The following is an 11,690-nucleotide window of genomic DNA, read 5'->3' as shown; positions in this document are numbered from 1 at the left end:
TTCTCCTTACTGTCTGTCCCTGATTACAAGTTTAAAAATAAAAATCTTTAGACACATTCTATGCCAGTGATGAGATACCTGCCAGTAACTTGTGGCCCAGTGAGGTGACATAGGCCACCCAAACAATATATGCTATGGCAGTTGCATACCTAAAACAAGTTGTAAATCTTCATTTTTATTTCTTAAGTACAAGTCTCCAAAGCTTTAAAAATCTGTAAAATCTACACCTCTATAGAATATCCCACCCCAATGTGACATAGCACCCATTTTTTTTTTCAGCAGAATATGGCATAGTCCCTAATCATGTAGAGAAAGCAGTGAGTTTGTTTCACAGTTTAAGCATGTTTATTCTATGTTCACGTGTTTGCTGCCAGTGCTTCTATGCTGTGACGAGACAGCAGCACATCCTTAGTGGAATGAAAGGCAGAATGTGCCGCCACATAGTACAGAGGGAGAGGAGCAGTTTGTGTGACAGTATTCCATGCAAGAACATAGTTAAATATCATTTACTAATGACAGCAGATCACCTCACATAAATGTACAATCTCCAATAGGATCATGTCCTGGAGACAAAACTTTCAGCCTATAAGAATTACTGAATAGTTAGGTTAGTCACTAAACTCTGTTTTAAGAAACAGGCTGATTTCTGTAACCCTTTGTGTAGACTGACTAATACATCAATGAGGCCAAAAACTATTTACTGGATAATACTTTCATTTTACACAAATACAATTTTCTTCATTTCATTAAATGTAGAATTGAAATTGTGGGTCCTTTTTTTGCAAAGCTCATAAACTAACATTGGTTTCTATGGATTGTTTTATTAATCGTGAATTTTTTACATACTTATGCAAATGAATAAGCTTAGTTTATTCATATTTAAGTGAAAAACTGACAAATTCACAATTTTCATATGTATAATTATAAAAAACGTAAGATTCACAGTTACATATCGATACTTTGCAGTATTATATTTCAAAATTTGTATCAATTTATGTTTCAGAATATTTAATTTTTTCATATTTTTGGTATTTTGGAAGGCTATATGTTCTAATTATAGTTATTCATAAAATGAATAACAGGTTTTGAACTCCAGGTTTCAATCATTAATATAGGATTATCAATATTCATATGTGAAAAAAGTTCTCAAATTAAAATTCATAATATGTGAGTTCCATTTAAATCTTAGTTATTCTATGCTATCTCAAGATTTGTTCCAAACATTTCACATCCATCTAGTCTGCATCACCTAGGTCTGTTTTCACACTCTAGCAGTGGAGTCTCACAGCAGACACAGAGACCATGTGACCACAATGCTGAAATAATCAGCGTTTTGTCCCATTACAATATTTACACTAAAAGTTGCCAGTTGCTGCCAGCAATAAAGTACATCATTTTCATAGTTACATAATCAAATACAAACCACAGTTTAAAAAGTTAAAGTCGCACACAAAGATTTACACTATAACATTACAGTCTTGATTTGTTTGCCTGAAATGATCATGTTCCTGTTTTGGGAGGAAAGGTCAGGCAGTTTAATTGCTTTGAGTGAAAAGAGCCCAAATTGTGAAAAATGAAACATTTCTGGACAGTGATGAAAATAAGTAAGGCCTCTGAAATATGCATTGAATACTTGACAATCTGATGAAACTTATGGTCTGTAGTTAGCTAATAGTAGAAGAATAAATATAATACTGCATACCTATTGTACAGAAGCATGTGGTGCATTGTTTACTTTTACAGAGGGAGAGTATGTTCCCAGCCAGATTCCACAAAGAACAAGCTGGATCAAGGTACAGATGCGAATGATGAAGTTAGACGCTCTTGATACCAGCAGCCCCATCATCTCTTTTCCTGGAAAATTTACCCTGAAGGCCAGAACCACAGTCATGGTTTCAGTGAAAAGAGTGGACACAGCCCCAGTGAATAGAACTGCAAATGTGATCTGCCTCAGGATGCACTTGGCCATGTTGCGATGTCCAATGAAGACTAATGGACCAAAAAATCAGACCTTGAGGAAGATGAGCAGCATGTAGTTGTTTGTTTGATTATTGGCCTTCACAATCGGTGTGTCTTGGTGCTTCACAAAAGTCCCAAGTACAAGAGCAGTAAGTGTAGAGAAGCACAGGGCTATACAAGTAGAGCCGTCCCCAAGGCATCTTCATAAGTCAGAAACTTCATAGTTTTTAGAGACAGTGATTTTTCTCTATGCTGGCATACTGATTGATCGGGCATTTCACATATTAATCCATATCTTGAAAACGATTCAAAGTATCAGATTAGTGGTAGCATTGCCTTCTTTGTCATGGCACGCTGCATAAAAAGTGTCTGAGAGATGAGCCATACTTGTATTCCATGTTCCTATTGACAAATAAGGTAGTTCTCTTTATAGTTCTGATGGCAACTAATAAACACCATCCTATTATGGTGAGATAAACAAAGCTTTTAAAAAATTATTTATTTATTCATAAGAGACACAGAGAAAACATGTTCACCTGACCCTCTAGCTACTGAAAGCAAACACAAGATACATGTACCACTTTGTCCATCTGTCATTCCTGTGTAATGGGTCATTTATCTGTGTTGGTTAGGTTTTGCATGCCTGTGCCTTAACTGCTGAGCAATCTCCTTAGCCTAATGAAGCTGTATTTCATTCACTTACCTTACCTTATATATTTGCCTGATCCTTTGTTTTTCTTAAAAGAATAAAATATTTTTGTAGTGTATTAGATTTATATAATAGCATTGCTTACATGAGGTAATTCCTATGATTTCTACTGCAGAAGAGATGGCTTATCAATTAAGATGCTTACCTGCAAAGCTGAAAGACCCATGCTTGAGTTACTCCATCCCTCATAATTCAGATGCCTAAGGAGACACATGAGTAATTCACACATGTGCACAAGGTGGAACATGTGTGTGGAATTTGACTGCAGTGGCTAGAGACCATTGCTCCCCAATTCTTTGTCTTTCTTTCAGTCTTCCTTTCTCACACTCATGCTCTCTTTCTTTTTTTAATTGTTAGTTATGGACATATTTTGTATGTAAACATCACACATTGGTACCATATTTCCCTCCTCCCTGCCCCTTTTCTTTTCTTTTTTTTTAAATTTAATTTATTAGTTTTCTTTTCAGTAAATACAGGCAGTTTGGTACCATTGTTTAGGCTCATCTGTGATCTACCCCCTCTCATTGGACCCTCCTGTTGATGTAAATGGGTCATGCATTGTGGAGTTAGCCCCCAGTTATTGGTATGATAAATGTCTCTGCAAATCATGACCCAACATGTGACTCTGACATTCTTTCCACCCCCCTCTTCCGCAAAATTTCCCTGAGCCATGTTGGGTTCATTTTTGGTCTGTGTCAGTGCTGAGGTGTTTTGTCTCTGAGGCTCTGGCTCTCTGATTTGGTAGGAGTTGATTTTTCTCTGCGTTGGTCTCCTTCCCCTTTGTGCTGGTATCCAGTTCACAGGAAAACATCACCCTTGCTTGTTTTGCCAGTTGTCCTTAATTTCAGTTGGGCCCCTTTTGAGGTATGTTGGGGCAGCTCTCTTCTTAGGATCTGCATCTATCTGGAAAAGAGAAGCAGATTCTCCAAAGGAGAGTAAGTTAGTACCCAAGAAATTGAGATAATATTTACTTTTTTGATAGACAGTTTGATAGGTGTAGGCCCTCTTATACCCCGAGATTGATGGTAGCTTGATATTGTAGAGTGAACTTGTGTTTGGGTATGGTTCTGACTTGTTTCCAAGCTCCAGCTATGGGTCTAGTACCACTGAGGGGATCAGTTAGCCAAATCAAGAGCACTTGGTTCCTCACCATGGCTGTGTACCACTATTGCACTTGTGTGGACATCACATCAGGTTATTTCTTGCTAATTAGGTTAAACAATGAGTTGCTTGGACAGATCTTGTTCATTTCCCCAGTCGCCTATGTAGCACCTTCTGGCACTAGACACACTGACTGTCTGGGGACTGACTCTCTCCTGGCTTCCAGCCATGTCATTCCATTTTACATGTCAGCTGCGTATGGAGTCTTCAGCAATAGGGTCTTACCACTTCCCTGCCCCTTTTCTGAGGAGGACTTCCTCATTGGGGATGCAGGTCAATCCCACAGGTTTTGTGAGTCACCCCTTTCATGGACAGCATGCACTTATGGGGGAAAGGCAATATCTCTGTGCAAAATGTTCCAACTTGTGGCTGCAAAAATCTTTCTGCCTCTTTGAAGTACCCATCAAGATTATAATGCATTTTGACCAAGTAGGTTTATTCTCAGGGCAGCAGGGATAGTTCAAAATAAGGAAATTGACAAATGTAATTTACTACATAAATATACTTAAGCAAAAGAATGACTTTTTATTTTTATTTTTAAAACTTTATTTATATCTAAGCAGAGAGAGAGAGAGAATATGAGAATGATTATACCATAATGTATACTAGCTGCAAACAAACTCCAGACACATGTACTACTTTGTGCATGTGATTCTATATAAGTTGGATAAGTTGGATAGTTGGACCAGGGTCATCAAGTTTTGCAGGCCAGAATGCTTTCTGCTAAGCCATCTCTCTGGCCCTACGAATAACATTCTACTTTCAATGCAGACTCTATGTAGCCATGATGTTTGGTTCTGAATAATATTTCCTGTTTCCCTATAACAAACAATGTCATCAACTCTTTTCTTGCCTTCACTATCATATTGGTTCTATGTTTTACATATGTTGTGATCACTCTGCTATAATCCTGTTCCACTAAGAAAGCAGCACTCTTGATCATTTCCCCAATTACTCTTTTTTTTTTCTTGGGCCCTATTGAGGTACAATGGGTTGAATCTCTCCTCAGGAGAAGCAAATTCTCCAACAGACAGTGAAGTCAGCACCAGATAAATGGGGTAACCAATGTTATTTTAGAGACAATTTAATAGGTGTAGGCCCTCTGTAGCCCAGAATTGATAGGAGCTTGGTAATGTATAGCAGGCACTTTTTAAATATGATTCTGACTTGCTTCCTAGCTCCAGCTATGGGTAATGTTCCATTGAGTTGATCAGTTAGACAAATCATGCACAGTTGTTTACCCACCATGGCTGTGTACCACTATTGGAATTGTGTGAGCAGCATGTCAAGTTGTTTGATGCTGAGTAGCTAAGACCACATGTTGCTTGGACAGATGATAGTCATATCCCTTCCCCCCCTCCCCCATCACTCAAGTACCATCTCTGGCACTAGGCAAGCTAACTGTCTGGGGACTGACTCTCTTCCAGTTTCCAGCCAAGTCATTCCATGTTGTCCATACCAACAGCATTGGTGTCTTCAGCAGTAGGGTATTAGCACTACTCTATGGTGAGTCATCAATTGCTCTGACAGAAATATGTCTTCTTTTCAGACACCTTGTAGGTCTCTCTGATCAACAGCTCATTGTGGATGTTAGACAATGCAGATAGTGGGAGTTACAGGCCAGCGCCAAGGAAAAGAAGGAAGAAAAATATAGGTCATATAAAAGAAATAGAGAGAAGAGAGAGAAGAGGGAAACAGAGAGAGAGGGAGGTGGGGGGAAGATTAAGGTTAGTCTTCATCATACACCCTCCCGAGGGCCTTGTGATTCATGTCTTCCCTCTAATGACTTGATGAAATTTCAAACATTTAGTCTGTCTTTTAGGATGTACAATTTTATGGTACCATTGCCATCTGGGTCCAGTTCAGTGTACCCCACCTCCACACTACCCTCCCCTCCCACCCCACCCTCCTATTTTCTGGTCATAAAATGCACCACATAAACAAGGTTAAACACAAAACCACATGATCATTTTGATAGATGCAGAAAAGGCCTTTGGCAAAATACAACATCACTTCATGATCAAAACATTGGAAAGAATTGTCATGATTGGTTCATATCTTAACATAATATAGGCTCTACATAAAAGTTCCTAAAGCAAAAAGATAATACTTTATGAAAGGGATTGGATGAATTCCCATTAAGATCAGAAACAAGACAGGGTTGTCCACTCTCATGTGTGCTCTTCAATATAGTACTGGAAGTCCTACCTCAAGCAATAAGGAGAAAGAAATAAAAGGGATACGTTTGGAATGGAAGAAGTTAAGTTAGCTCTATATGCAGATGACATTCTATATATAAGAGACCTGAGAAACTCCATCCCAAAATTCTTAAAGATAATTAACTCTTTTAGAAAAGCAACATGATACAAAATCAATGGACAAAAATCAGTAGTCTTTCTATATGCATATGACAAAGATACAGAGAAAGAAATAAGGGATATTGTCCCCTTTTCAAAAGCACAAAAAAATGAAATATATTGGAATAACTTTAACTGAGGAAGTGAAAGATCTTTACAATGAAAACATAAAAACACTCAAAAAAAAACAAATTGAGGAGGACCTGAGGAAATGAAAAGGCCTGTCAAGGTCTTGGATAAGCATAAGTAACATTGTGAAAATGCCAATTCTACCAAAGGCAATAAACAGATTTAATGCAATTCCGATTAACATCCCAACATTGCTCTTCACAGCAATAGAAAAATATGTTCTCAAAATTCATTTGGAAAGGTGTAATGCCTTGGATAGCCAAGTGTATCCTCAACAAAAGGAAATAACCCTGGAGGCATCACCATGCCTGATCTAAAGCTATATTATGCCCCGGCCAGTGGGGAGTTGAACAAGGACTCAAGGATAAGCTAACCTGGGTGAAAGACAGACATAAGAAGGAGACCATGCTAGGCATTTGTCATGGCCTCGAGAATTTACTCTTACATGTAGGTTTATATAGGGTTGTAGAGGGAAGGGGACGTGGTCAGGGCAAGGAGTTGTAGGAGGAAGGGGACGTGGTCAGGGCAAAGATCACAGAGTTACAAGTTAAACCACAGTGCCTTTGTTTCTTCATTAGCTACCGGCAGGATGGGGGAATGTTTGGCCAGGTGTACGATCCAATTGTTTCTGGCAGTTGAATATTAGGTGAGGAAGTAGAAACTTAACTTGCTATATGGCAGTCTTTGTTTGTGGTAGTTGAGTATTAGGTGAGGAAGTAGAAAGTTTAACTTGCTATATGGCAGTCTCTGTTAACATGGCCGAGGTTTGGTTCATAGCTCCCAACATCTCCTCCCTTCTTTTATACAAAAAGAGGGAAGGCCCACCTTTCAGCGGTGGGCATTAACCAACTGGGGAAGTAGGGACTCAACTCCTCCTGTGGGATGTCTTCTTCCCACAATCTTTGGCCCTTGGTACATTTTGGGTACCAAGGTGATAACAGTTATGGTACCAACCTGCATGCAAGCCAGGTATACCTGTCAGAGAATCTAGAAGTGGTCAGATAAGGACCTTCCCTTGTGGCGCTTTGCCTCACACCCACGTTGGTGTCCATATCACACTCACTGTATTGTGAGTTGATATGCATAGGTCTGAATCCTATGAAGCTCCTGTAGGAGGGGGAACTATTTGGACAAGACAGGTAGACTTCAGCGATAGCAGAGGTGTAGAGGACAGCAGTATAGTAAATAAGTACAGAATGTAAGATAAAGGGAGAGTGACAGCTGTAGATGGTAGGTCTTCATTGGTAATGCCTGGATCCTCCAGCTCCAGTCAGTCATAATGGACCTGTAAACACTGCACCTTAATGGCTTTAATCTGTTGACATATAAAAGACATGATTATAATTATAATAATGGGTCCAATTGTGAGTGAGAGGATTGAGATAAGTAGAGGTCCTTCCAGCTTTGTCCTGTTAGGGAAAAAAAGGAGATTCTCTCAGGGAAGTGTTTCTTCCCTAGATATGTGAGATGTCACTGGAGGATCATCAGCTTGTTTTACAAGTCTCTCTGGCAACCATCTCGCAGCATTGTCTCTGGTGTCAACCAAGCATACTGATCCTTGGCCCCAAATGAGTACTGGGTCTGGGCCATTCAATTTTAAAATTAAAGGATCTTTCCACATGGCTTTAGCAAATGTATTTTTTGTATTTGTGTGCCAAAGGTGATCAGCAGCTGAATTTCCCTGAGTATCAAGGGTTCAAAAGTTTAGTACAAACAAGGCATGATGAAGGATATTTCTTGGAGAGCCTTTTATGGGATATAAATCCCCCATTTTTAACTTTTGGAGGGTAAATGTACCCAGAACAGGGGCCCCACCTGCCACAACACCCTGGTGGATATAAAGTCAGTGGCACAAATGACCAGGAGAAGAGGCTTTTTATAAGAGATAAAAGTGACCCTTTGGCTCAGAATTGTAGCCTCCACTATCTTTAAGGCCTCTAAAATTTACCACAGGTAAACTAAACGTAAAATCCTGACAATTCTCAGGGTATAAGGGAAAAAGTAACCCTTTAGGTCAATAATGATTTTACAATATCCTGCAGGAATCGTTACTGGAGTGGGGAGGCCTTATTGTAGGGCTCCCATAGGTATCATGGCCTTATTAATTTTTTTAAGGTCCTGGAGCAATCTCCATTTTAAGAGCAATTCAGAAACACTCCACCTTGGGGGGCCTCTGGCCTCCGACCACCTGTTAAGATAAACCTATCATTTTAAAAGTTTTAAAGTACCATTGTTTGCTCAGCCCATCACAATGGATATTACCTTATCCTCAGTGTTTTTTGACCCAGCAGGTTTCTCTGTTTTAGATTCTCCTTCTTTTTTCTTATCAGTCTCTGGCCATCAGCAGACAAAATTCAGGGAGAACTAGGATAAAGTCTGAGAGAGCCAGGGACATGTCCTATAGTGTATAGCTCAGACCTCTGTGTGAACATTTACAATAGACTTCATTAAACACTTGAAGAAAAAAGGCAATAGGCCTAAGTGAAGCAGAAGGCAAACTCCCACAGCTGTAAAGCTGCCTATCCAGGAACTTAGAGCGTCCCAACCAGGCAACACAGACTTCATTGTAGTAAATAAATCAGTAGCAGCCTTAGTAGCATCAAAATCAAGATGACTGTTCTGTATAGCTAGAATTTTTGAATGTAAGTTAACCAAATCTAACAAAATGTTATCATGGTGCCAAAATTGAGATAGTTACTTTACATACAATAGAGTAGAATATGGTCTTTTCTGAGCCAAAACAGCTAGGTAAATATTAATATAACCCTTGATAAAGTTTTGGAAAGAAAAATATTATTTGACAACCAATGATTTTGGCTTAAACTTGATAGCTATTGATTTTTATGTACCACAGAAATTTTTATTAACATAAAACAATTTTATGTTTACCCATGACTTAAGTTTGATTAAATTAAGTAAGTTATTCCAACATATCCCAGGAAAATGAAAGTTATTATTTCGGAAATTAAATCACTTAAACCTAAGCAATTAAACCTAATTATGACCATTCAATAAAATTAGCAGAAATAAGACAGAAGTTATCTGTAAAGTCAAAATGTCTTTAGGTATGAGTACTTCACCTTTGGAAATTAACCATTTCTATGTGAGTCTTTATCTTTAGAATAGTTAAAACCTTGATGAAAAGAGGAACCTATTTTACTTTACTGAGAGAGTCTTAAAGCCAGTTTTATAACCCTTAAATCATAACAAATTAGCATCAGTGACCTGTTAATGAGTGCGGCCTTATAACAGGACTCAGTTTATCTATTTAACATTTTGTTTAGGGAGAGACTTTATCTAACAGATGTGACTTTAGGTGTTCATAAGAGATGAATTAAAGAGAACCACAGTGATATGCTGTATTTCTTTTCCCTTGTCAGAGACAATTGGCCATTTTTGTCTCTAGTCAGAGTCTGGGGGACACATGGCTTTAAGTTCCATGGGGTTTGAGATAAAGGCGGTTCCATGTATTTTTTTTTTTCAGAGTCCAGCTTTCCATGAATTTAAGTAGCATATGTTGGAAAGCAAGAGCAAAATGAAATTACAGAGCAGAGAGATAAGCATTCTGACATTTTTTTTCTATTCCGAAGTTGTTTGTTTTTACATAGCAAATTTACCCATTTGCAAAACACAAGGCGATAGACTCTTGTCCATGTTTAACTTGGTTAAACTTCCAATTACATCTGTTCTTATGACTTTGTGACCCACCTAACATAGGCATCACCTGTGTCTAATGTAAGATGAATTTAGATTACGATCATGCTCCAATATAAAACTTTTTGAGTATCCTTAAGAGTCTGTAAACAGTTGAAGAATCTCTAACTTTAGGCATGGCGTTTAGGTTTAGCCTGAAAATTCTTTCCTACATACACACATCTTTATCCACATACTTTAACATTCTCAGTACCACTGAAAAAGCATTTTTAATGAGCATTCTATGTCTCAACATTGAAAAATTCTTTTCCAGTTCCTTTAATTAATTCATTTCACCCCATAATTAATTATCTTTTCTTATTCTTTTGTTATTCGCCAGAGGAGGTGCACCATTCCTGGAAGTACTGCAATACCAGGTCGATGCGTGGACTGGACGGAGCAAGCTCCTATTCCAACTCCGAGCTACAAAAAGCCATTTAATATATTGTCCTCGGATAGAATACGTATCAGATATTAAACTGATAAGAACAAATACTACATTTGATCTTAGCTAAAAGGCCGAGAAGTGATTATCTTTCTTATAAGGTTATTAAAATATTACACCAAATTGATTAATCCTATTACTAAAAAGAAAGCAGTCTTAATACAATTTTCTATCAATAATACAAATAACACACTTGGAAATGATTTTATTAGGAGTAGCTAAGGCAAATTGTGTTGTTATCTTGAGGCAGGCTGGCTCAGAAGTCAGGTCAGTTGCCTCCTCCTTTTAAGTAACAGGACATTACAATCTTTTTTAAAATATCTGGCATATTATAAGTTACCTCTTTGGAGGAAGTTTTGTTGTTTTTAATAATCCTCTATGTAAGGTGAACTTGATCTAGAACAAATATCTGGCAAATTTATTCCTGTAAAAGACATTTAACTTTTCCTTTGTAATTTCTATGCTTAGGGCTTTGATTTCCTTGAATAGTTTTCTAGAAGAGAAAGGAATGTCACCTCCATCTATCTCATCTCTTTAGTTACAGTCACAAACATGACACAACTAGCAAGCACAATGAGCACACATAAACACACACACACACACACACACACACACACACACAGAACAAATCCTCCTGATAAAATCAAAAAGAACTTGAAGTAATCTCAATTTTTTGTGTTTTTAAAATATCTTTTACTATGGCAATTAGTTCCTTTATACTCTTTGTTAAATCATTTTTTTTTTTAAACCTGTGTTCCTGTGCCTTGAGAGAAGTTTTAAGCCTTTTAACAATTTATGCTTACTTAGGGTCTGTCCCATGGTAGAAAAGGAAAGAGGAGAAATGGCAAGACCAGAGGGCAACGTTCCCGGTTGGAGAACTGGCTTGGGGGATTTCCCCGATGGGTCTGACCACAATTTTAAGAACTGTCAGCCACTCTAAGAGCATTTACTGGCTGTTGCGTACCCAGTTTCGTTGATAGGAAGAGAGGCTAGATAGGAGGTCTTTGCCAATGCCTGAACAGGCCATCGGTATTCACACAGGGAGCTCAGGGCCTTCAGCCAATGCCAGAGGGTAGCCCTGGCAAAGAGGCTTCAGTTGCCCTGTTGCTATATTGCAATTCCATGTCATGGTGCCAAGCGAAAGTAAAAGGAGGAAAAGAAGTGCAAAAAGGAAGTCCCACAGTTCTTGTGCCTTGATAAAAATGACTCAATATTCTTTACTTTAATTGCCTAAAAT

General features: G+C 38.3%; 1 non-coding gene across 1 annotated transcript; it reads right to left on the bottom strand.

The window, feature by feature from the left end:
* Window positions 1–10,348: 10,348 nt before the first annotated feature.
* LOC123457595 lies at window positions 10,349–10,539 on the bottom strand. Its single transcript, XR_006635073.1, has one exon. It is a non-coding gene; the product is annotated as a U2 spliceosomal RNA (small nuclear RNA).
* Window positions 10,540–11,690: the final 1,151 nt, after the last annotated feature.

Source organism: Jaculus jaculus, unplaced genomic scaffold (genome assembly GCF_020740685.1).
Source record: "Jaculus jaculus isolate mJacJac1 unplaced genomic scaffold, mJacJac1.mat.Y.cur u26, whole genome shotgun sequence".
Lineage (NCBI taxonomy): Eukaryota > Metazoa > Chordata > Mammalia > Rodentia > Dipodidae > Jaculus > Jaculus jaculus.
Note: the sequence above shows the minus strand (reverse complement) of the source record. Positions and strands in the feature narration are given on the sequence as shown.